The sequence below is a fragment of the Tamandua tetradactyla genome, chromosome 7 (genome assembly GCF_023851605.1).
Source record: "Tamandua tetradactyla isolate mTamTet1 chromosome 7, mTamTet1.pri, whole genome shotgun sequence".
NCBI classification, from domain to species: domain Eukaryota; kingdom Metazoa; phylum Chordata; class Mammalia; order Pilosa; family Myrmecophagidae; genus Tamandua; species Tamandua tetradactyla.
In genome coordinates, this window is record NC_135333.1 from 8,020,582 (window position 1) to 8,047,936 (window position 27,355).

Here is a 27,355-nt window from a genome sequence, read left to right on the forward strand (position 1 = left end):
TTCAAATGATGCATTTTTGAATTTTATTTTGTCTAAGACTGGCATCGTACACACATTTGCTTTTATTTGCTTTTCATTTTAATTTGCCTGTAAGATCTTTAAATTATCGTTAATTCATTATTAACTGTTTTTTAATGATTTTCTTTTTTTAACTTTTCTGTGGGGTTGCTAGAAAAGCAGAGAAAGAAAAAAACCCTCAAAACTATTAAATGGCTCTAGAAGGGTAAGTATTTGAGTATCGCGGAAAAACCATTTCTTATAAAATCTGTTTTAACGCTGCAGCTACACTTTTGTTGCCATTTCTCTTTACTGTCAAGTTGTACGTTATGCGGACTTTCATAGTTACAGCACCTGCTCTCCTACTCCTGCCTAAGGCTTCCTTTTTCTTTTCATCAGAAGGATTCCTGCCAGGGGTTATCTTTAATAAGAAAGGTAGTTAAGGTAACTGCAGCACGAAGGAAATATTAAAAAATGAGCACATTCGGTGTCATGGACCTGCAAGCCATCAGCTGGTTGGAAGCTTTATTGTGTTCAACTGCCAGCAGAGACTTCCTTTTTCCAGAGGTGATTAGGAAAGGGGCTCTGATGACAGCTTAATAGCTGCTCGTTGCTGACCTTTGTGGTTCAGTCAGCACCGTGGGGTACCACGGGGAGAACATACAAAAGCAAACCCTTTCATGGAACAAAGACTATTCGCTCCACAGGTATTTAGCTAACCAGAGAGGGTAGAAGAGAACCATGCGGCAATGAGGGGGGAGAGAGAGAGGATTCAGAGGTTTTTAAAAATGTTGATACCTCAGCAATAAATCATAATGCTTAAGTGTTTTTGCAGAATCTGATTAGAAGTAATATCAAGATGATACATGATCTGGAAAAAATCCATCTGTTTTAAAGCGAGACACTGCTTTGTGCTGTGTGTCAGTCACTGTTGGACTAAATCGTCTTTTGGAAAAGCATCTTCAGCATGAAACCTACAGCTGTTTTCTTGGTTTTTATTTCCTTTCATCAGTAATCAGCTAGAGATTCCCAGGTAGCAAGATGATTTTTGGCTCCTTTCTTCTCTTTCAGATGAAATTTTGTTTAACTTGTAATATAGACTCGACAGCTTTTTAAATAGTGCATCTGTTTAATTATATTATGACCATGAATGCAATAAATGCCTCCATAACTTCATTCAGATAATAAAAAATGATGGCATAATGACAGTTTAAAACTGGTTCAATCACAATTTCTAAGCTTATTATCAAGAATGAAAGGAGAACATTGGTTAAAATAGTTAAAAAGGTAACATATAGTGCTTAATGTTTCTGTAAGGCTTACAGGATGTTGGTTAAGCTTGCATCTGAATTTGATGCTAAATCTTAGTTAAACTGAAATCGTTCCCCCCACCCCCACCCCCCCAGCCACATCATGCTCAGTTGTACTATGAGTCTGGAAGAGATTGACTATGGTTATCACTCTTGTTTTCAGCTGTGATTGTGCAATATCAGCACGTGCACTTTGTAAGTTTTCCAGGAGCATATCCACTCAATAAACAACATCCTCCAGATATGTAGCAGCTTCATGGTTTTCTTCTAGCTTATACATTCTAGCAGCCTGTAAAGCCATTGTAGATTCTTCACTGGGTAAGGAATCTATCAAAACATCAATGTCTTTTGCTGTTCATGCAATGAGTGCTGTAAAAAGTTGGGCATAGTCTTTCTGTAGGATTAGCTGGCTGATCTTTGTTAATTGCTGTCTGAATATTGCTAAAGGAGGCAGGAGGACCACGCTGCTGCCACACTCCAATGGCATTACAAAACAGATCTGCGAATGAGTTCACTGCGTCTTGCAGCTGTGTGAGCTAATCTGCTGTATTTGCTTGCTATAGCTGCCAGAATTCAATATTACCAGAGATGGAAAGGCTTTTAAAAAGGGGATTTAATAAGTTACAAGTTTACAATTCTAAGGCCTTAAATATGTCCTGACTAAGGCATCCACAGAAGATACCTTGGTTCAAGGAAGGCTGATCTGGGAAGGCACATGGCTGGTGTCCACTGGCCCTTGTTCCTGGGCTCTGTTGCTTTCAGCCTCTGTTTCCTGCCAGGAAACATTTCCATATTCGGCTTCTGTGGGCTTTCACTTAGCTCCTCTAAGACACAGAGGCTCTGGCTTGCTTAGCATCTCATGGGAAGGCACATGACAACATCTGCTGAGCTCTGCCCATGTCTAGGCATCTGTTCTCTCTGTTGGCACTTCAAGGATCTCCAAACATCTGTGTCTCTGTCAGCTCTGAAGCATCTGTTTTCCTAGCGTCTGCATCTGAGGTCTCTCCGAAATGTTTCCCTCTTTTAAACTAATGAAGACCTACCTTGTATGGGCAAAGTCACAGCTCCATCTAATCAAAAGGCCACACCCACAACTGGGCATGCCACATCTCCATGGAGAAAATCTAATAAAAAAGATTCCCACTGTACAATATTGAATCAGGATTAAAGGACCTGGCTTTTCTGAGGTACACATTACTTTCAAAGTAGCATGTCTGCCATCACCTTTACAGCTTTTGATGGCTAGAAAATGCTAGAAAAGAATGTTTTACTATAATTGGATATTTGCACCAAGAGCAAAAAAGGAACCCAATTTTCATGATTAAGAAACTTAAAAAAGGAGAGTTGTGATGCTATTGTAACACAGGATTTTAAAAATCCAATTTGGTTTTAAAATACATACAGACATGGCTAAATTTTGAATGCCCTCTTGGATAATTTTTCAATCTAAAGATTTAAAAAATTATTGAATTGAGAGTCCTAGGTATATGATTTCAGAAACTAGTAGAGGTTAAAGCATCAGTTTACATTTGGATGAAATTTTTGAGGAGATTTTTTGGGAGGTTTGTAATTTCTTTGTCCAAACCAAATGTGTTGTTCATATTACTCATACTGAATGCCTTTTTCATTAAGCTTTGTCTTACTTAAGGGTGATGTCTGTCTTTCATGGATCACATCAAACCCAATGAGATCACAGGAGTGCTCAGGTCTCACTGTCAATTAGTTTCTGACCTGCTGATCCAGGTGAGCAGTTGTGTAGATGTCAGTACTGGACAACTATTACATGATAATTTACAGTTTACAAGTGCTATTTCAGGATCAACCAGTAGAAAGCGGAGACTTGATAATTTAATCCAGGTGTTTTGACTTGTAGTTTAGAGTTCTTTCCTCTACAGTGGGTGCCCCAAAATATCATCAGATTCATGATGAGAAATGCTATTAGTTGCTTGCTCTTTATTTTTGTACCTTGGTTAGAGTTTTATTCATATAAATGTTATTTGCACCTTTTTCACCCATCCTTCCATCCATCCATCCAACATTAGTTGAATATTTATTATATTCCAGGTTTTAACTAAATACTGTGTTAGCAAGAATATGACATGAAACTTCTCCTTGTAGCAAGGAGTCTATGGAAGAAAAGAATATCATAAATGAGAACTGTGACATATGTTGTAAATCATGGTACTGATGAGAAAATTTACAGAGCAATTTACACTTTGATCTCATGGGAATATATTTCTTTAGGCAACTACATAGCCCTTCTCTCTCTTTTTTATTTTTTTGGCTTTTAAAAAGGGAAATTTAATAAGTTGCTAGTTTATAGTTCTAAGGCTGAGAAAATGTCCCAGTTAAATCAAGTCTATAGAAGTGTCCAAATTAAGGCACCAACAAGAGGTTACCTTCATTCAAGAAAGGCCGATGAAGTTCAGGGTTTCTCTCTCAACCGAAAGGCACACGGTGAACATGGTGACACCTGCTAGCTTCCTCTCCCGGCTTCTTGTTTTATGAAGCTCCCCTGAGGAATTCTCCTTCTTCATCTCCAAAGGTCACTGGCGAGTGGACTCTGAGGTTCTCATGTTCTCTCCTGCATAGCCTTTCTTAATATGACTCACGTAGTAGTAGGATGAATTAATCTGAGTGCAAGCAGATTGTATCGTGGATTAGCACACCTCTTCCGAAGTCTAGTATATTTTGAAGCTAGGGGTGTAAACTTCCCTGGCAACACGACTCCCAGGATGAGACTGGCCCTGGCATCGAATGACTGAGAAAGACTCATGACCAAAAGGAGGAAGAGAAATGAAGCAAAATAGAGTCTCAGTGGCTGAGAGCTTTCAGGTAGAGTCGAGAGGCTATCCTGGAGGCTATTCTTATGCATTATATAGATATCCCTTTTTAGTTTTTGGTGTATTTGAATAGCTTGAAGGAAGTGCCTGAAACTGTTGACCTGTATTCCAGTAGCCTTGATTCTTGAAGACAATTATGTAACTGTATAGCTTTTGCAGTATGATCATGTGATTGTGAAAACCTTGTGGCTGATACTCCCTTTAACCAATGTATGGACAGATGAGTGAAAAAGGACAAATAAATAAGTAAGGGCAGATAAGGAGCATAGGATATTTTGGGTGTTCTTTTTCATTTTATTCTTATATGTCTTTCTGAGTAGTGACATGTTCAAAATTAATTGTGGAAGTTAATGCACAACTATATGATGAGACGATGAACCATTGATTGTATACTTTGGATGATTATGAGATATAAATATATCAATAAAATTTCATTAACCCCCTACCCCCCCCCAAATGAACCTTGATGTCACCTACCCTCACTTCCCTCCCCGAACACCTACTTTTCTTCTAGTCTTCCCTTCTCAGTGCATAGTTCCTCTGTTACCATTTATCATTCTTTTCCCGTCTCTGTCTCCATCCCACATTGGCAAATCTGTCAACTCTACATATAGAATATTTCCAGGTTCTAACTACTTCTCAGCACCTCTACAGGTGACATCCTAATAGAAGCCACCTCATATTTTTCTTGGAATGCACTGATAACCTCTCAAGTAGTCTCCCTGCTCCCAGCATAGCAACCTGAGTGATTCTTTTCAAGTGACTTTTAATGAGTCATCTCACTTCTCTGCCCACACCCATCCAGGGTTCCCATCTTACTCGGCCCAAACTCCAAAGGTGTTCCCATAACCACAAGACCCTTCCCGATCCAGGTCTACTAATCCTCTACCCCTGTCTCCTTCACCCGCCCCTCTCTGTGCTCTGGCCCCAGGAGCCCCATCCTCTTTCTCAGCTCACAAATCCCTCTCCATGCAGGGCCTCTGTGTCTGCTCTTCTTCCCTGCCTGGAACTTTCCACACGCTCGCGTCAATGTCTAAATCTTTGCGCAATGTTACCTTCTCAGAGAGGCTTTCTCCACCACTCTCTTCAGAGCGTCATCACCGTTTATCCTTCCACCCTGCCCTTTTTATTCTTAGCCCTTATTCCCAACCAGTGTTAAATTGTGTAACTGTCCATCTGCTGATCTCCGTCCTCCACGAGTGTACACACCATGAGTGCAGGAACTCTGTCTTGTTCCTTGTCACATGTGTTGAGTGAATGAATTTAATCCTTACAAAGCTAGGAACGATGAAGTAATAATTATTACAAATCTTTTATATTCTGGTTGCCCTTTTCCAAGTATTTATAAGTATTATAAACTTTGATTAATTTAATCCCTTGAAATAACCCTCAAAACCTCTTTGTAGGTATTTTCTCTATGTCGTAGATGAACAGACTGACTCATGTGACCAGTAGAAGGAAATGTGCGGTTTAAACCCCAGGTTATCTGGTTCAAACGTCATGCCTTTTCCATGTAATTTAAATTCTTTATAGTTAAAAATTATCATCATGATAATATTTCAGTAAATGATGCGAAATTATTACATTCCTTGTTGTAACTTAGCTGAGAATACTGAGGACAGATGGATGATTGTGCAGCTATGAAGTGGAGAAACAAGGCTCAGATCCTGGTTTTCTGATTATGCTCTTTGCATAACCACAGAACTTCTGTGACAGACGCTTTCTGCTCCTTTATCTGGGCAACTTTCATGATTTTCATTCATTGCATATGACAACTTTAAACAGTTTTGCATTCCACACTTTATTTTTCAAAATCTAGTACCAAAATTTGTATCACGGATTTGCTTCCCATGCAAGTTAACCTTCTGTTAATCTATATCATACCTGAGTAAGATGAATGGAAACAAAACAACTGAAATTATCTATTTAATTTGTACTCCCTTTTCTATGATGCGGATACACAAACCGACTTTTACCAAGAATAGTTAATTGCTCAGGTATAATTTGCAGAGAAAAAACCTCATTTAAATATTTACTGATTGGCAAGAAAAGTGAGGTAATTTACTGAAGGCCTGTAAAAGTGAGTGGGTTATGGTGACTGATTTACTGGATGGTAATCTCTATTATAATTAAAAAATTAAATTTGTAATTAGTAAGAACTCAATCTAAGGTTTGCCATTTATAGAAATAAACTGGAGGCTGAAATTGAAAACTATTTCATGATTTTTCAAAAGCAAACTTATGAATCCATAAATAAATGTTATGGTCATACAATACAGAACTCTGAAACCCTGTATAAACATGCATGTGGGAGATATGTTGCCAAATAAATCCTAGAGGTGGGATAAAGATTGCTTCTATGCATAATATTATACCATGCCTCAGACTGTGGCTGAATGAAGACTATCAGTTATTTATTCTGCTTCAGGTGGTACATTAGATAGCTGTCCGGACTACTGTTATATTTTTGTTAGCTTAGCTTTATAATTATTTGTCCTGTGATGTGCCATATAGGAAAAAAATACATTTGCTGGCAGTCATAGAGCTGCATATATAATGCCTAAAGAGATTCTCTGTGTAAGAAGGCGCAATATCCTCAGAAAGTTGAATTGCTTTATTTTGAAATATGAGTTTTGGATTTCAGATCTTGAAAATTGCCTCTAAAATTACTTCTCCACTTTTTTCCTCATGTGATATTTGTGATTTATGTAGAGAACTATTCTTTTTAGTATTCTTTCTTAAAATGGTAGGTTAATCAGCGTGCACTTGTTTTCTTTTCAGGATTTTAACACGGCTTATACCATCTGAATCTGGCATGGATTTTAGTGCATTTCTCCCACTCGCCCACTGTGGTCTCAGCCATTTTTCAGAAAAGGGGAATGGTCATTTTCAACATTCTGAGCTATGCATGCAACTTAAACCAGTATGTTATATATGATAAATACTTATGTTTATACTTACATACAGGTCTTATTTGCTCTGCATAGATACTAAATATTTAAGAATAGTAAGCATAAATATATTTAATTTTTCATAGAAATCTAATATCAAAAAATAGTTTTTAGACAAGGTAACACTCTCTGGTGTGATTACCAGAGTGGGCCCTAGGAGTCAGCCCATCAGGCATTAACTTGATGATTGGGAGATATTATTGAGTTCTAGATTACATCATTTCTTCATGTTTAATTTTAATACTGTATCTGTACAAATAGGAGCAACCATTTTCTTTAGTAGTTGTTTCCTTGATTGTATTCCACTTACAGTTGTGTGAGTCACAGTAATATTCTTATCCTTACCTAATATATTACGATGAATTTTAACCAGACTATGAGTGAGGCAATCTTTAATACCAAGTAGGGAATTGAGATCACTTCAGAGCTGGGAGCAGAGGCATAGATTTTACTTAGACAGTTTTTTACATAGAAAGAGAAACAGATGCCCTTTTGTGGATGTTACTGTTTGGTGAATCTTCCTGTCAACCTTCATCTCTATCTCGCATGAAATAGCTACCGAGTTTGAATGTCTGCTGTCCTAACTTTCTAATTCTGATTTTTTCCTTGCATGCCAGTTTTCGTAGAATGAAGGTTGTTATGGATTGAGTGTGTCCCATGAAAAGATACATCGAAGTCGTAACCCTCAGTAACTAGAATGTAACCTCATTTGGAAACAGGGTCGCTGAGGGCATCCTGGAGTTGGATGGACCCTAAACCCCACATGACTGGTGTGGTTATAAGAGAAGAGATGCAGAGATTGAGGCGCACAGAGGGGAGATGATGTATGAAGGTGGAACCAGAGTACAGTTCTGTCGCCACAAGGAATGCCAAGGCTTGCCAGAAACTGCCAGAAGCTAGGAAGAGGCAAGGAAGAATCCTTTCCTAGAGGCTTCAGAGGGATTTGCCCCTGCTGACACCTTGATTTTGTGCTTCTAACTTCTAGAACTGAGAAAGAATATATTTCCCTTGGTTTAAGCCTTCCAGCAAGCTCGAGACAAAGGTCAAATTAAGCGCTTAACATTTGAAAAGTGCTTCCATTGTTATGATTTACATATATCACATATATTATCCAAGCCATTTTAGGCTCTTTAATGCCTTGTGTCTTTTTTTTATCCCAGTTTTTTACTTCACCACAGATACTAAAATGTTTAATATATATATATGTTTTTTTTTTTTTTTTGCATGGACAGGAACCGGAAGCCGAACCCAGGTCTCCCGCATGGCAGGCGAGAACTCTGCCTGCTGAACCCCTGTGGCCTACCCTATTTTTAAGGATTTGTAACACAGGGACAAAGAAGTTTCCTGTGCCTTGTGACCTCTGGGAAACTGTTTTCCTCTTTGCCTAGAGTCTATAAAGAGAGTTTGCTGTCACTAAATGTGTGTTGGTATTCATAAGGGTAGTTTCATTTTTTGTAGGTATTTTGAATAAAATTTCACTAGAGAATTCTCTCTCATCTATTGTACCATGATTCTTCAAGTTGGTTTTTATGAGGTCGTATGAACCTTTCTTAGTTCTTTTGTGGTGGGTACTGTATAGATACACAGTTGTTTCTCATCCATAAATTATTTGTATGATATTATAGTTGTGCTAATTAATATACCAACCTTGTGTGTGTGTGTATGTGCATTTAGCTTTCCTTGAGTAATTTCGTAATTTAGCAGCTCTAATATTCAGTGGCATCCCAAGGCAGAGGGGGTGATAGGGACGGGAGTCCGAGGGTGGGTAGGATGGGTTGGAAGGAGCAGTCAGTGTGGGTAGCAGCGTATTCACTGACAGTGTTATTTAGGATTGCCCCTGCATAGTGATAATAAATGGTGACCAGCTTTTATGTCGGCTTTATTTATTTCAAAACTCCCAACACAGTGCTTTGCTGCAGCTGGAGCAGGCTGCTTCCACTGCCCACCTCCCCTGTCCCCTCCACCATCTACACTGCTGATCCTGTTGGTTATTTCATCTCCTAGGCTTCCAGGGTAGCACGGAACTTTTGAGAAATCAATAACTGAGTTTCAAGCAAACAATTTCATCAGATACTTTGAAGCATTCCAAAGGATGTGGCGGTATTAATATATTCATTTTACCACAGTAGCCCAGAAAATTAGGCTTAAAACCAGTATTTCATTTTTCCATCTCTAGAATGGAAGTTAAAAAGTTCTCTTTCACCTCTTCAGTCTGTCGATCTCTCTCTTTTGCTTTGCTTTTCTCTGTCCTTTGCTAAATGTCTCCCCAGGGGCATAACTTTAGCCTACCTTTGCTTAGTCTGAGTTTTAGTTATTGACTGCATTTTAATGATCTGCTAATGATTTAAGCAACCTTCTCTTTCTCATCTCACCATTGCCTGCTGCATCTCCTTTCAGACCCATTTGTTTGCTGTTTTCTTTAAATTTGTTTCTCATTTGGCTCTCTTTGTGTTTTCAGTAATTCAATTCAGTCCACATATGGTAACTTTATTCCCAATTTCTGTAGCAAAATTATCAAAACATATTTGATCAAAGGAAATTGGAGGATTGTATTAGGGTAAATTTCTGGATAGAATGCTTAATTGGCCTAGCCAAACTTTTAATACAGTGATTTTATATCATTGCAGGAGGTAGTATAGCATAGAGGTTAGGAACATACATTTTGCAGTTAGTTGGACCACTCAGCCTCTTGCCAGCTATGTAACCATGGCCAAATTAATATCACAAAGCCTCCTTTCTCTAATCTATAAAATATGCATGATGCTACTCATGATGTTCTTTATTTAGTCATTCATCAACTATTTATTCCATGCCAGATGCTTTGCTCTAGGATGGGTATAAATTGATAAAACTGATGTGCGCCTTGTCCTTGAAATGTCTTTGAGTTGATGCCCAGTTACCTGGGAACTTGATGACTATTAGCTTCTTCAAGGGAGAAGGGTTGCTAGCATATAATAAATGAGAGCTCCTTTTGCTTTGAAGGGCATAGATTTTATTCATTCATCCATCTGTTCTTCAATATCTTTTATTGAATACCTACTATGTGCTGAATAGTAGGGTTAGAGTGTGAAGAAGATAAGCAGATTCCCTTTCTTCAAGATCATAGACTCATGTGGGCGATGGCAATTGTGGTAGTTAGATTCAGTTGTCAACTTGGCCAAGTGAAGGCACCTAGTTCTGTTGCTGTAGTATGAGCCAATGGCATGTGACCCTCATCTGTCACTGATTGCATCTGCAGTTGGCTAGGGGGCGTGCCTGCTGCAATGAATGATGTTTGACTTAATTGACTGGTTCTTAAATGAGAGAGAGTGACGTAGCACAGCCCAAGCAGCTCAGCATATCTCATCTCAGCACTTGCAGCTCATCCCAGGCCTTTGGAGATGCAGAAAGGAATCACCCCAGGGAAAGTTGTTGGAACCCAGAGGCCTGGAGAGAAGGCCAGCAGAGATCGTCCTGTGCCTTCCCATGTAAGAAAGAACCTCAGATGAAAGTTAGCTGCCTTTCCTCTGAAGGACTAATGAAATAAATCTCCTTTTATTAAAAACCAGTCCGTCTCCGGTGTGTCGCATTCTGGCAGCTAGCAAACTAGAACAGCAATGAACAAAAAAGATCCCGCAATTGAAGTAGAAAATCACATGGGTGACCCATTTCATAAAGGATTAGAGGAAATGGAGGTATAATGAGGTGGTAACAAGAATGAGAAGCAACACGCTTTGCACAGATTTGGGGAAGAAATATTTCTGGCAAGGGGAGAAACAAGCGTAGGCCTTAGGGCAAAAAAGGGCTTTGCACATTTGAGGAATAAAAAGGAGGCATATATGACTCCTGTATAGATTTCGGGTTTTAATTACTGGTTGGGTGGTAGTGGCACTTATGGAAGCTAAGGATGGGTGGCTGCAGTTTGGGGGAATTAAAACAAAATCTACATTTCGGGCATGTAAAATCCCAAGCGGGACATAAACATTTTAAAATGTGATCATTATTTGTGACTGTTCCTAAGGTGAAGTCTTATCTCTGTCTTCTTTTATGTTTCTCTTCATAGAAATGAACAGAAAGGTCTTGTTATATAGTTTGCTAGCTGCTGGAATGCAATATATCAGAAATATGTTTTTCCCATATACAGAATGCATTAATTCCATCACATTATCAGAAATCCTTAAACCATTTCAGTAGCCATACAAATGAAATACAAAGTTAGAAATAGTGCAAACTCCTATCAAAGTTAGTTACACGGGCATGGTCTGTTCTAAGGCAAAATTCTAATCTGGCTCTGGACCTGTAAAATTTCAAGGCAAGTTATTTGCTGCCGACCTACAAAGGAGGAACTGTCATAGGATACATAGTCCCGTTTCCATAGCGAGGGGTCACTAGACCCATATAATTTTGAAAATCCACAGGGCAAAGTCCATTAGATTTCAAAGTCTGGGAGTCATTTATCTTCGGGGTTTTAGACAGCGGCAGTCCCATCCTTTCCACGAGCCTACGAGGAGGCCTGCCTCTCTCCAAATGCAACCTTGAGGAACACTGGGGAGACCACCTTTTTCTCGGCTCCGCTCTCTCCAGGCATCAGGGCTGCACTCAGACTCTCTTCCATCTCTGGGGTGCACACTCAACCCCTCCATGTGATGGCAGTCAGGCTGTCCCCAAACCTCAAGGAATGTGCTTCACCCTCTCCAAGGCCTGAGGCGGCATGACTTTTCCACTGCAACGAGGTGGAAGGCCCATCCTCTGCCTTCGGGGCAAACTCACCCTCTCCATGGGCTTGGGTGGGTCCCCTCTCCTGGCCCAAGGCTTCTTGACTTCAGACCTCAGCCTCCATGGTTTTGCTTCTGGAGTTATTTTTCCTCCAGTGTGTCCCTTCTCTGTCCCTCTCAGTCCTGACTGGCAGTGGTTCTCTTTTTACAGATCCTGCAGCACTCTCGTTGGCTTTCTATGCAGTACCCTCAGATCAAACCCATCAGATATAAGGAGCTTCCACAGATCCTTCCTGGATAACTCCATGTCCGATCCTGGCTTTCTCTGAAATGGCTGGCTGGTTCCACATTTGGTTAAATCTTCATGTGAGGCACTATTCTCTGGGGTCTTGCTTTCTGGAGGCCCAGAATTTTCCAGAACTTCAATTTATTTCTTTTTACCCCATACTTCAGTTCTCAGCTTATCTCTTTCCTGTCACGTTTCACTGTAAGCTGCAAGAAGAAACAGGCTGCACTTTCCACATTTAATTTGGAAATCTCTTCTGCTAAATATCCAAGTTTGTGGCTTTCAAAATCTGCCTTCCAGCCAAAGCCACTAGTCGATTTTGCCAGATTATCTGCCATTTCAAAACAAGGATCACCTTCCTTCCAGTCTGTAATAATACACACCTCGTTTCTGTGTAGAGCCTGGTCAGTGGTATCTTTAGAGTCCACATTTCTACCAACAGTCTCTTCAGAGCATTCTAGGCCTTCTCTATCAAATCCTGACAATTCCTCCAAAATCTTCCCCTTATCCGTTTAAAAAGCCATTCCAACATGTTAGGTATTTGCCAAACGCAGCAGCACCCCACTTCTCCGTCGTCAAAATCTGTTCCAGATTGCTAGCTGTGGAATGCAATATACCAGAAATGGAATGGCTTTTAAAAAGGGAATTTAATAAGTTGCTAGTTTACAGTTCTAAGGCCAAGAAAATGTCCCAATTAAAACAAGTCTATAGAAACGTCCAAACTAAGGCATCCAGGGAAAGATACCTTGATTCAAGAAGGTCAGTGAAGTTCAGGGTTTCTCTCTCAAGTGAGAAGGCACGTGGTGAACATGGTCAGGGTTTCTCTCTTATCTGGAAATCTGGAAAAGCACGTGGCAAACACAGCATCATCTGCTAGCTTTCTCTCTCCAGGCTTCCTGTTTCATGAAGCTCCCCGGCAGGCATTTTCCTTCATCTCCAAATGTCGCTGACTGGTGGACTCTGCTTCTCATGGCTAAGCCATTCTTCTCTGCTCTCTCTGCATCTTCCCCATTCTTTGAAATGTTTCCTCTTTTATAGGATTCCAGTAATCAACACCCACCTAGAATGGGTGGAAACACGTCTCCACCTAATCCAGCTTAACAACCACTCTCGATTGAGTCACGTCTCCAGGGAGATAAACTAATTAAAGTTTCAAACATAGAGTGCCGAATAGGGATTAGGAGAAATGGCTGCCTTTACAGAATGGGTTTAGGATTTAAACATGGCTTTTCTAAGGTACACATATCCTTTCAAATCAGCACAGGTCTCCAAGACCTTCTGTGTAGAAGTTTCTAGTTTTTATTTTTGCTAATTCTTAGTTGGCAGGAATTCAAGTAATAATTCAAGTCACTGAAGATTGCTGCCAGTGGGTAAGAAAACCAACAAAGCTGTACCCTAGATTAGCTGGTTGATGACAGTCAAACTTGGAGAAAGCAAACCGGTTCATCGGTGTAGTAAATTTACTCAGCTCTGATGGAATTCCTGATTTAGTGTATTAAAGATGAAAAAACTAAAGTTCCTTTCTAAAGAAGTGTGTATTTCTATAACCTGAGAAGAGCAAGGCACTGACTCATGTTGATATGTTCAGAGGAAACATTATGCGTTCTACTTGGGCTGTTGGAAAGTCTCAAGCCACTTGAGGCTGCTGGAAATGAAGGGAGATGTCTAAAGTTTTGATCACCTCAGGTCTTTTTGTGTTTTTGTCCTGCTCCCCTTCAGGTGACATTAGGCAGGCATGTTGTTCATGCTGGCATCCTGATCTCTTTACCTGTCATTTTGTATATGTACTTCCGCATAGCACTCATCAGCATGGAACAAGAGCTTACATCTGTAGCTATTTTATCTTACGAGATTAAAAAAAAGATATTACTAGCACCTTGCCCAAAACCCCATACATAGTAAGAATAGTTAGGATACTAATGAAATATCCCTTAGTTCCTTCTTAAAAAAATAAAAAGGTTTGATAGGCTTCTACAGGAAAAGTTTAAAATACTTTAAGTTTAAAATTAAATACTTAATTTATTTCCCTTGAATTTGTACAAGAAAGGAATTCTGTTCTCTTCTTTCACCTTTTTCTTGCAGTCATAAAGTATGAGTTCTGGAAGGGAACTTGAAGACAGAGAACTTTTGGCTTAGGGACCTTGAGGACAGAGAACTTTTGATTTATCTACTGACAAGGAAGTGGAGGACTAGATACTGGCACTGTAGTACAAACAGGGGTCATAGTGCTTCAAATAAAACTGTCACTAAGGAGAATATATTTTCCCCAGTGTTTTTATAGTGTCAGCTTACTGGCGCCCCCAATCCATGGCCCATTGCTTGCCATTGAAAACCTTGATTATCAATCTTATAGCTGGTTCTTTATTCTTCTCGTCTCTTCCACCACCCTTTTCTCATTTATGATTGTGATGCCTGTTAAAAATTAGGTTCTACTTCCTATTACACTTTAGACAGACCCTGTTAGGGGTTTGGCTCTGGTATCTAACTACTCTAGCTTTGAGGAAAGGAAACTGGACACTTGGGGATTTTTATGTTTGGAAACCATATATATTTTTTTTTATTATGAATGATCTCTTAATGTTTTCTCTATATAGTAAATGTGTTTATACATGTATAACATGTATGTTAGGTATAAATAATAATTATAAACTTAACTGGTTTACCCAAAACCAAATGGGGGAACATTAACTGAGACTTTTGAAGACTCCTGCTCTCTTCTTCCCAACTGCATCCTCCCACTCCACCACCTTGTCCCACTGCCAAAGTAATCACACTTTGAGTTTTGTATTAATCATGCCTTGTTTTTTCCTTATAGTTTGACTTAATGTTTCCTTAAATAATATGTTACCTAATGTGGTGCATTTAAAAAAATCTTTATATAATTGCAATTACACTATGTATATTTATTCTTCTGTGAAATATGACACGTTTTTTTTTTTCCAGTTCAACATTAAGTTTATGGAGTTCGCCCCATGTTGCTGTGTATAGCTGTACTTTATTTATCATTACTGCTGGAGACTATTTTATGACTGTATCATTATTAATTTATCTACTAGTTTTGGGCATCTGGAATGCTAAACAGTTTTTGTTATAGAAATGATGCTCGTGAGCCTTCTGTACACTTCCTCATAATTCCTAGAATTTCTCTAGGGATTTACTTAGTAATGGAACCAGTACATTGTCCTACACGCTAAAAATGTCCTACTTTGTAGGACATGCATATTTTCAACTTGCCTCTGCAGGCTGTCTCTGGTGTAGTACCCTGAGTGAGCCTTTAAAAATGGAACTTAAATTGCATCTCTTCTCTACTTTAAGTTCTACCATGGGTCTGCGATTCACTCAGTAAAAGTCAGAAGATCCAACACTGGTCCCGGGATGTTTCATGATCTGACCTCTAGCGTCACCTCATTTCCTGCTATCCTCTGTCACTCTGCTCCAGCCACAAGAGCTTCTTTCCAGTTCTTGAACCAACCAGGGGCTTGTCTTAGGAGCTTTCTCTGACTTTTCCATCTTTGTGGAAGGCTCTTCCCCCAGATAGTCACAGAGCTAATTCCCTTGTCTCCTTCAAGAATTTCCTCAGATGTCACTACCTCAATGATGCCCTGACATTTTTTTTTATTAATTAAAAAAAAAAAATTAACTAACCCAACATTTAGAAATCATTCCATTCTACATATGCAATCAGTAATTCTTAATATCATCACATAGATGTATGATCATCATTTCTTAGTACATTTGCATCAATTTAGAAAAAGAAATAGCAAGACAACAGAAAAAGAAATAAAATGATAATATAGAGAAAAATATATATATAAAAAACAGAACAAACAAACAAACAAACAAACAAAAAGACTATAGCTCAGATGCAGCTTCATTCAGTGTTTTAACATAATTACATCACAATTAGGTAGTATTGTGCTGTCCATTTCTGAGTTTTTGTATCCAGTCCTGTTGCATAGTCTGAATCCCTTCAGCTCCAATTACCCATTATCTTACCCTATTTCTAACTTCTGATGGTCTCTGTTTCCAATGACATATTCCAAGTTTATTCTCTAATGTTGGTTCACATCAGTGGGACCATACAGTATTTGTCCTTTAGTTTTTGGCTAGTCTCACTCAGCCTAATGTTCTCTAGGTCCATCCATGTTATTACATGCTTCATAAGTTTATTCTGTCCTAAAGCTGCATAATATTCCATCGTATGTATATACCACAGTTTGTTTAGCCACTCGTCTGTTGATGGACATTTTGGCTGTTTCCATCCCTTTGCAATTGTAAATAATGCTGCTATAAACATTGGTGTGCAAATGTCCGTTTGTCTCTTTGCCCTTAAGTCCTCTGAGTAGATACCTAGCAATGGTATTGCTGGGTCGTATGGCAATTCTATATTCAGTTTTTTGAGGAACCGTCAAACTGCCTATGCCCTGATATTTTTACCTCCCCACCTCAGCAGCGCTCCTGATCCTTCTTTATATTGTTTTCACCTTCTGGCATCATTTACAAAGTTGTTTTTTTTTTTTTGGTGGTGGGGGTGGGGGTATTGCCTCTCTTTTCATACCAAAATGTAGGCCGAATATATTCAGGGATCTTTGGTTTGTCCAGTGATTATACCCAAGTGTTTAGAAGATTTCGTTGCACATAGTAAATCTCCAGTAAATACTTGTTAAATGATGAATGAATATTTGAGAGAAGCTGCAGATGTTGTTGTTTGATAATCATTTTCCATGCTCAACTATTTCAGCAGACATGTTAGCATTTGTTACAGAAATCCTGTCTTATTCACTTACCTCAAAATTGCATGGCACACAGTAATCTAAGGCTGGCCTTCCCCATAGTGTTAGATCTCTGTTCTAAAGAGTTTTAAGGTGATGGGAAGAATATAAGATAATTTAATAGAAGGAACTTGATTCAAGTTATAGTTATTGAGTGCTTCCTATGTGTAGTGGTCTAAAGTGAATGGTGATTTTATTCCTTTAGGTTTTAAATAAAGCATTTGTTTTCACTGGAGACTTTGTTTCGCTGGAATGTAACATGACCTGCTTGGCCACAGGATAAATTATATGGTGAGCTTTTTGAAGCTGGAGCTAACTACGGAGAACTTTTCAGGAGGTAACGTAGAGAAAGGATCAGTTGTAGAGTATCTATAAGAGTTAAAGGAAAGTACTTGGTATGGTATAGATGGTGTGGAATGAATCACTTGGAGTGATTTTTAAATGGCCACAGTTTTCAAGAGCATTTCTCAATTTTTACAAGAATATAATGTGTGTGACTCACTGAGATTGGGTATAGAAAGAGTACCATAATCAGTTTTATTGTGTTTGTGCTGAAATTGGGAGAAAGTGAGGGACCAGATTGCTTTTTTCCCATTAATCCAATTGTGTTTAGTATTGATACTACAGATGCCTAAGATACATTAAAATTTGTCATAGATGAAAGACGCAGGATAAGTAATTTTCCTCTGATATTGCCTATTTCCTGGATGTATGAAACTGTGAAATCACTTAATGGGGTCGTATAGTATTAGATTTAATTAGAAATTAAGTAGGATCCTCGCTCCGTAATTCTAAAAAGAAACCAACCCATCAACATGGTAGAACATATTTCTGAGCAGTCACAAGCTGGATGGTGATGAGCAGCCTTTTATTGAGGATGTTATATTTGCCAGACAGTGTTAGACAGTGAGGATGTAACAGTGAACAAAACAGATATTCTTCTTGCTCTCACAGCCCAACTAATACCCTGGGAATATGTACAAATAGAAACAACTTGACCTATGTAACTGGAAATAAATGATGTCCGTCTGCAAATAACTTATGACTAACATGGTTTAAGAATTGGGTTCCTCCCGGGACTCACCAGGACCTGGTGTCATGGGATTGAGAAAGCCTCTTTGCTAAAAGGGGGAAGAAAGAAATGAGACAAAATAAAATCTCAATGACTGAGAAATTTCAGAGTCTAGAAGTTATCCTGGGAGTTATTCTTACGCATTATATAGATATCCGTTTTTAGTTTATGGTGTATTGGAATGGCTGGAGGGAAGTATCTGAAACTTTAGAGCTGTGTTCCAGTAGCCTCGATTCTTGAAGATGATTGTATAATGCTATAGCTTTTACAGTGTGTCTTGTGTCTGATGCTCCTTTTATCCAGGGTATGGACAGATGAGTGAAAAAGTATGGATGCAAAATAAATAATAGAGGATAAGGGGTAAGATAAATTGGTTAGATGGAGATACTAGTGGTCAATGAGAAGGAGGAGTAAGGAGTATGGGATATATGAGTTTTTCCTTTTTTCTTTTTCTTTCTTTTTCGGGAGTGATACAACTCTTCTAAAAATGATCATGATGATGAATATACAATTATGAGATGTGATTGTGAGCCATTGATTTTACACCATGTGTGGACTGTATGCATGTGAAGATTTGCCAATAAAAATATTTAAAGAAGTGGGTTCCTTTGTTATTAAACATCTATTGGGAAATTGATACAGAAGTGGAGAGGGGAGGCACTATCTAAAATATTTAGATAAATAAATATTTATTTATATAAAATATTTAGGGACTCATTCTTGAATGCCTCCAGATTGAAGGAACTGAGTGTCTTTTATTTGATACTTATTTGTTACAAAGGGAAGGGACAAATGCAGATAATATGCCAGCCCCATGTGTGGATGGAATTTGTATGATCTAGAATTGGAGCCATTAGCGATCGTGTGATTATTCATTCATTGAACATATATTTCTATTTAAAAAATGTTTTTATTGTAGTGATATGTATATATATACACACACAACATAAAATTTCACACTTCAAAGTATACAATTTATTGGTTTCAATTGTACTCACAGTGTGGAGCTGCTGTCACCATCATCCATTGCCAAAACTTTTCCACCATTCTAAACAGTAACTTTGTACACACTAAGCCTTAATTCTTCACTCCCCACCCCACTTCCTCCTCTGGTAATCTGTGCATACTTTCTTTCTCTATGAATTTACATATTCAGTTTTTTTTTCATATCAGTGAAATTGTGTAAAATGTCTTTTGGTGTCGAGTTTATTACATTCAACATGATGTCTTCAAGGTTTATACATGTTATAGCACGTGTGCTGGTTTGAAACTGTTATGTACTCCAAAAATGCCATGTTCTTTTGATCCTACTCCAGTCTTGTGGGGCAGACCTGTTGTTTAGGGTGGGACTTTTGGATTAGGTTTTTTCCATGGAGTAGTGACCCACTCAGTTGTGGATGGGACCTTTTGAAAAGATGGTTTCCTTGGAGATATAACCCTGCTGCACATTCAAGGTGAGTCTTAATCTGCTTATCGGAGTCCTTTAAAAGGGAACCATGTTAGAAAAAGCTCAGGGCTGAAACAGACAAAGACATTTGAAGATGCCGAAAGAAAATACCCCCAGGGAAGCTGTTTGAAACCAGAAGCCAAACGACCAGCAGATGCCAGCCACATGCTTCCTAGCTGACAGAACCATCAGCCTTTCTTGAGTCAAGGTGTCCTTTCTCTGGATGACTCATTTTGGACATTTTTATGACCTTAGAACTGTAAACTTGTAACCTAGTAAATGCACTTTATGAAAGCCAATCCATTTCTGGTATATTGCATTCTGGCAGTATTAGCAAATTGAAGCAGATTTTGGTACCAGAGAAATGGAGTCCTGCAATTTGCAAATACTAAAAGTGCTGAAATACCTTTTTAAATGGATAAGGAGAAGGTTCTGGAAGAATTGTGAGGCTCGTAAAAGGAAATGCCTAGAACTCTTTGAAGAGACTTTTGGTAGAATTATGGATGCTAAAGGTGCATCCAAAGAGGTCTTAGACAGAAATGATGCTTGTGCTATTGCAAACTGGAAGGAAGGAGATCCTGGTTTTAAAGTGACAGCAAATTTGTTAAAATTAAATGCTGATGTTGGATGGGAGGCAGAATGTGAGAATGATGAACTTAGATATTTAGCAGAAGAGTTTTCCAAGTTAAATGTGAAACATACAGCCTGGCTTTTCCTTGCAGCTTTTAGTAAAATGCAACAGGAAAGAGATAGGCTGAGAACTGAACTCTTTGGTATATGGTTGTGGTTTTTTGTGTGTGTGTTGGGGGCGGGGGCAGGCACCAGGAATCGAATCTTGGTCCCTGGCATGGCAGACGAGAATTCTGCCACTGAGCCACTGTTGTACCATCCAACTCTTGGGTATAAAGAAACCAGAAATTGATGGTCTTGAAAATTCTGGACTTCCAGAAAGGGAGCCCCGGAGAATAGTGCCTCATGTGAGGATTTAACCAAACATGGAACTAGTCAGCCATTTCAGAAGAAGCCAGAATTGGAAACGGAGTTATCCAGAAAGGGTTTATGGAAGGTCTGATTATCCAGTGGGTGTGTTCTGTGTATATTGCATGGAAAACCAGCAACTTTCTTTTGAGACCTGTATAAATAGAACCACTGCCAGTCTGGAATAAAAGGGCCAGAAAAGTGACAAATTAAAGGGAAAATTACTTCAGAGGCAGAACCATGAAAGGTAAGTTGGAAGCCAAGAAGTCTTGGGTCGGGAAAGTGGACCCACCCATCCATGTGGAAAGGGTGGTAGGGAGTTTGGCTTAGAGGCAGAGGGTGAGTGGAAGATTGCTGCAAATTCCTTGGGGATTGGGTAGACCCTTGCTACTACCCCATTGCTCTGAGAGGCTTGAGTGTTACCCTGGAGAGGACAGGGAGCCCGAGTGTGCCCCAATACTTGGAGAGGGTGGAGCCAAGAAAAAGGTGGGCTTCTCAAAGTGGCCTTCCCAAAGTTCCCCAAGGTTGCAACCCCCACCCCAGCATTTGGAGAGAACAGGACCACTGCATAAGCCCTTACAGAGAATGGGCCTGCTGGTTCTTCCTAGCCCCGAGATGATCAGTGAGTCCCAGACTTTGAAATCTAATGGAGTTTGCCCTGCAGGTTTCTGGAACTTTTTGTGTCCAGTGGCCCTTGTGTTCCTCCCAATTTGTCCCTATGGAAATTTGATCATTTGTCTATGACTGCCCCTCCTTTTTTATATTGGCCATGGATAGCTTGTTCTGAGTTTCACAGATCCAGAGCCAGAAGAGAATTTTGCCTTAGGATAGACCATGCCTATAATTGATTTTGATGAGATTTTGTACTATTCCTGACTTTGTATTGCTACTGAAGTGGTTTAAGACTTTTGTGATACTGAGATGGAATTAATGTATTTGGTATATGAAAGATCATGTCTTTCTGGTGTCCAGAGGGTGGATGTACTGGTTTGAAACTGTTATGTATCCCATAGGATTGAAAGCCATTTTCTTTTGATCCTATTCCAATCTTGTGGGGGTAGACCTACAGCTTAGGCTGTGACCTTTGATTAAGTTGTTTCCATGGAGATGTGCCAGTTGTGGGTGGAATTTTTGATTAGGTGGTTTCCATGGAGATATATCTCTGTCCATTCAAGATGAGTCTTAATCTGCTTATTGGAGTCCTTTAAAAGGGAATTATGTTGGAAAAACTCAGGGCTGAAATAGACATAGACATTTGGAGATGCAGAAAGAAAATGCTCCCAAGGAAGTGGTTTGAAACTAGAAGCCAAAGGACCAGCAGACACTAGCCACATGCCTTCCTAGGTGATGCAGGTGTTCCAGATGCCATCAACCTTTCTTGAGTCAAGGTCTCTTTCTCTGGATGTCTTAGTTTGGATATTTTTATGGCCTTACAACTGTAAACTTGTAACATAATAAAACCTCTTTATAAAACCCAACTCATTTCTGGTATATTGTATTCCGGTAGCATTAGCAAACTAAATCACATGTATCAAAACTTAGTTTTATCTTATAGGTGAATAATATTCCAATGTTTGTATATACTACATTTTATTTATTATCAATCTGCTGATTGCCCCTTGGGTTCCTTACTCTGGCTATTGTGAATAATGGTCCTAAGAACATTGGTGTACAAATATCTGTTAATGTCCTTGCTATCACTTCTTGTGGAATTTGTATTATGAAGTGGGGGTGTGGTCTAAGTACAGGTGTTTCCAGGAATACCAATATACCGGCATTATTATCATGCTAGTCATTCATGCTTAATTTATTAACAATCAGCTTTGAAATTAAAAAAAAAATGATATTACAGAACCTAGGTTGAGTCCATTTTTGTAGGATTTTGAATATGAAATATCATTTCTTATGAGTTGAATCAGTATTTATTACCTTAGCAAGGTCCTAAGACATAAGACACAGGGACTTAAAAAAATGAATAATAAAAGGGCCAATATTGAATGGTGATTTTAGGTTTTAATGGGATAAGGCAGAAAAAAGTGTTGGTCATCATGTGCATTCAGGGGCTCATATGCACCACTGGTGCATGCAACCAAAATCTGAAGGCAAGAAATGAGATTTACGAGTATGAATTTCAGGGCCTCTGTAGCAAAGACCAATTCAGACGAGGCCTTGAGTCCTGAGAAGACATATTTTAACCATGTCTTATTGTTCTGTCAGCTTACTGGAGTTGAATTTCTGGATCACATCATTGTTAGGCAGTGGTTAGTCTAGAAAATAGATTTGCTCTGTGTGTGTGTGTGTGTGTGTGTGTGTGTGTATGTTTTTGTGAATTTACGTCTTCATGTACACATGTATATGTTGACGATAACTAAATATACAACCATGGGTTACATTAAGTTAAAATATTAAGTTCCTTTTCAAAACCTCTCAAGTACATAGTAGCTCTCAAACTACAGTGGCTCAGGAGCTGAAGTGTGCTTTGAGATTAATGATGGGTTAATTAAAGGGAACAGGCAAGTGGTTTGTGAATTGGTGTTTGGTTCATTAAGTTTTGGGTATATTTTACTTTTTTGTCAAAAAGCAGCCTTCTTAATGGAGAGGCTGGAGGGAAGTGCCTGAAAATGTAGAGCTGTGTTCCAGTAGCCATGTTTCTTGAAGATGATTGTATAATGATACAGCTTTTGCAATGTGACTGTGTGATTGTGAAAACCTTGTGTCAGATGTTCCTTTTATCTACCTTATCGACAGATGAGTAAAACATATGGAATAAAAGTAAATAATAGGGGGAACAGATGTTAAAATAAATTTAGTAGATTGAAATGCTAGGGATCAGTGAAAGGGAGGGGTAAGGGGTATGGTATGTATGAATTTTTTTCTGTTTTCTTTTTATTTCTTTTTCTAAATTAATGCAAATGTTCTAAGAAATTATCATGATGATGAATATACAACTATGTGACGATATTGTGAATTGCTGATTATATATGTAGAATGGAATAATCATAAAAAAAAAAGATACAGCCCTCTGCTTACCAGCATGTAAAAAAACAAAAAACAAAAAACCCCAGCAGCTCTTGGGTAAACTGGCAAGTACTTTATCAGCATGTCGGATTAGATTCTATCATCCAAAGTTGAATTATGATTATGAATTGTATCTACAGCCTCTCTTGGTTGTGCAGCAGAATTCTTCCTATACCTAATGCTTGATTGCCAGGCGCTTTTTCATACAATGTTAAGGTACTAGATTTAAGGAAATCTTTCCACGCGTAACTTGATTTCATGGGTTTGATAGGGTAGATCAACATTTTATTTCAGTTTTTTCTTTTCCCTTATATACTTGGTTTGTACCATATATGAATGGGCATGTCCACATGTGTCCTAATTGTGGTTCTGTCCAAAGTAAACATACTTATTTTAATAATTCACCTATTCTGCATTACCTCCAAACTCCTGTAAAAGCTACTTCTTTTTCTCCTGGCTTCCGTATCCTTTCTGGGCGCCATTCTGGATCCTTTCTCCTCTCACTACTTGAAAGCTTGTTAGAAATAAAGAATCAGCCACCTGAGTAAAACCTACAGAATCAGAATCCACACTTTTTTTGTTGTTGAAGCAGTTTTATTGAGATATAATCACAAACCATGCAGTTCATCCAAAGTGTGCAATAGTGGCTTTTAATATAATCACACAGTTGTGCATTCATAGTCACAATCAATTTTAGAACATTTTTGTTAGCTATCACGTCCAAATCCCTCTATCCTTCCCCAGCTTTACATAACCGTTAATCTAGTTCTGTCTCTGCAGATTTATTGATTTTTACATTTCATACAAATGGAATCATAATATGTGTGGTACTTTGTGTCTGCTTTCTTTCACTTAGCATATTTTTAAAATTATTTTTCATTAGAGAAGTTGTACATTTACCTGAAAGTCATATAAAAAAATACAACATCCTATATCCCCCCCATTGTTGTTTTTGTCATTTTGTATTGACGTGGTAACTTTGTCACAGTGGATGGAAGGATATTAAAATATTATTGCTGGGTGGTGCAGCGGTGGCTCAGTGGCAAAATTCTCCCCTGCGATGCTGGGGACCTGGGTTTGATTTCCAGAACCTGCCCATGCCAAAAAAAAAAAAGATGCTTTTTTTACTAACTATAATCCATATTTTGCATTTAGTGTATTTTTTCCCACATACCACCCTATTATTACCACCTTGTGATAGTGGCATATATTTGTTATAGTTCATAAAAGAATATTCTTACATTTGTATTATTAACCACAGCCCATTCTCCACAACAGGGTTTATTGTGTTATACAATGCCATGTTTTATCCTTCTAGTAACACACATAACCCCAAACCTCCCCTTTTAGCCACATTCACATACATAATTCAGTACTGTTAATTACACTCATAATAATATGCTTCTATCATCACTGTCCATTCCAAACATTTACAGTTGACTAAATTAGACAGTCTGCAAAAATTAAACATCAGCTCCCCATTCTCTCACCCTATTCAATATCCTATATTCTTGTTTCTGACTCTGAGTTTGCTTTATAATTACTATATTAGTGAAATCATACAATATATACTTTTTGTGTGTCTGGCTTATTTCATTTGACATAATGTCCTCAAGCTCCATCTATGTTGTTGCATGCCTTAGGACTTCATTCCTTTTTATAGCTAAATGATATTCCAGCATGTGTATATATCACACTTTGTTTATCCATACATTAGTTGATGGACCCTTGAGTTGCTTTCATCATTTGGCAATTGTGAATAATGCCATCGTGATCATCTATGTGCAGATGTTTGTTCAAGTCCCTGCTTTTGGTTCTTCTGGGTATATAACTGGTAGCAGAATTTCCAGATCATGTGGCAGTTCTCTACTTAGCTTGCTGAGGAACTGCCAAACTGTCTTCCACAGTGGCTGTATGATTTTACATTCCTACTAGCAGTGAATGAGTGTTCTTATTTCTCCACCGTCTCATCAACACTTGTAGGTTTGTGTTTTTTTTTTTTTTTTTTTGAAATAATAGCCATTCTAGTAGGTGTAAAATGTTATCTCATTGTGGTCTTGATTTGCATTTCCGAAATAGCAAGTGATGTTGAGTATCTTTTCATGTGTTTTTTTAGCCATTAGTATTTCTTCTTTGGAAAAATGTCTATTCAAGTCTTTTGCTCATTTTCAATTGTGTTTGTCTTTGTATATAGAACTTCTTTATATATCCTGGATATTAAACCCTTATTGGATATATTGTTTCCAAATATTTTCTGCCGTCGAGTAGATTGTCTTTTCATTCTCATGCTTAAGTCCTTTGATGCACAAAGATTTTTAATTTTGAGGAGGTCCCATTTATCTATTTTTTCTTTCATTTGTAGTGCTTTGGATGTAAACTCGAAGTTTTAAATTGTTCTTTTCAGTGGGCCATGTCTTCTTGTTTATTAGTATGGCTTGTAATTTTTTGCTGACGCTTGGACATCTGATTATATTTATGAATGTACTCTGAAGGCCATTTTCTCTCTCTCTTGCCTAGTGTTTTATTGTTGATGGGCTCTGTGCTAAGGCTCTTCTTTGACACTTGGTTCAAATTCTTCTAGATCTTTAGCATTGCCCAGTTTTAATCAGATTTTTTTCCTCTCTTCTTTATCTGATTTTTGGCCCTGGGTATGCAGTACAATTTTTAAGATTGCACTATTTGTGCAATTGTTTCACCCCCAAGAGAGAGTTTTTGTCCTCTCTTCCTTATCTGAGACTTATCTGAGAATCTTGATCTGCTTTGTTTTTGTTTTGCCTCTGTTCTTTTTTTTTTTTTTTTCTCTCCCTTTGATACCTGTGTCTGCTTTTGTCTGGAGTGCAAATTCTATGAGTCAGGGCACCTGGAGAGGACTTTCCCAAGTCTGTGTTTCCCAGCCAAAGCAGTTCCTGGGGCCGGGAAGGAGGCACAGACCAGTTACAAAGGGCCTTAGGCCGAGGACCAGAAAGGATGTTCAAAAGCCTTTTTGACAGCTCCCCTAAGATGCACTTTTCCGGCCTGTCCAGCAGATGGCACTCTTCAGCAGACTTTTCCCTGTACCCATAGGAAGACCAATCAAAAGCTTGTTCAGTGTTCTGCTGTGTCTACCCCCCCCCCTCCGCCCACCACCAATTTCTTTGGAGAAGAGGCTTCCACATCTGTCTCCATCCACAGCAGTCAGCCATGGACCAGACTGAGGCAGCTCACCTCGAGAGTGGGGAATGGGTGTCAGCAGCTGCTGAGGAGTGAGTTACTCTCTGTTTTTTACCACAACTTCTTGGTCTCTTCATCCCACCTGTTCCCTGGACGCTGTGCAGTGCTCCCCTGGCCTCCGGAGTCCCAGAACTAAGTTGTTTCAGGCAGTTTCTGCCTGTCCAGTAGTTTTGGCAGGCGAATTAAGTCCTGTAGCTCCCTATTCTGCCATCTTCCCTGGAAGTTCACCAGAATTTGTATTTTAACTGGATCCATAGGCAATTAATATACACGATAAAGAATTAGAAGTGTTTCCCTAAGTAACAAAAGTAGTAAAAATCTATTGGGTCCCTAGAAGCAATGTGGAACAGAGGACTTTCAGATTGAGATAAATTAGGTTTAATGATCAGTTGCTGGAAAGTACTCCATGAATGACAAATTAGTCTGAGCCTCATTTTATTCATCTAAATATGTCTGTATAGTTTTTACATTACAGGAGTATTTCAAGGATTAAATAAAATAAGATAATGCCAGGGCAGGTGTATGGTAAGTATCCTTTGGTAAATGTAGCATGCACTTGCTCTTCTTTTGGGACTTACTGAATAGCACTGCTGTTCTCATCTGTTCCTTATGCCTATGGTTTGCTTTTTCCAACCTACCCTTCCCTCTTGCTATGCTCTCCTATTCTTGTTCCCGAACCGTCTTTAATTTGCACATTACAGTAATTAATTATTAAATCACATGTAGAGAACCTCCAGCATCCAAAGGTTCCTTTCTTACCAAAACACAAAGTTTCCA

The 27,355-nt window shown here is 38.7% G+C and overlaps 1 protein-coding gene and 1 pseudogene across 1 annotated transcript in view; one reads left to right on the top strand and one right to left on the bottom strand.

Moving 5' to 3' along the window:
- The window catches only part of RYR2 (ryanodine receptor 2), a 779,580-nt gene that overhangs the window by 175,368 nt on the left and 576,857 nt on the right, over nt 1–27,355 (top strand). The gene's annotated exons all lie outside the window — the stretch shown is intronic.
- On the bottom strand, nt 1,601–23,850 carry LOC143689424 (mediator of RNA polymerase II transcription subunit 21 pseudogene; annotated as a pseudogene).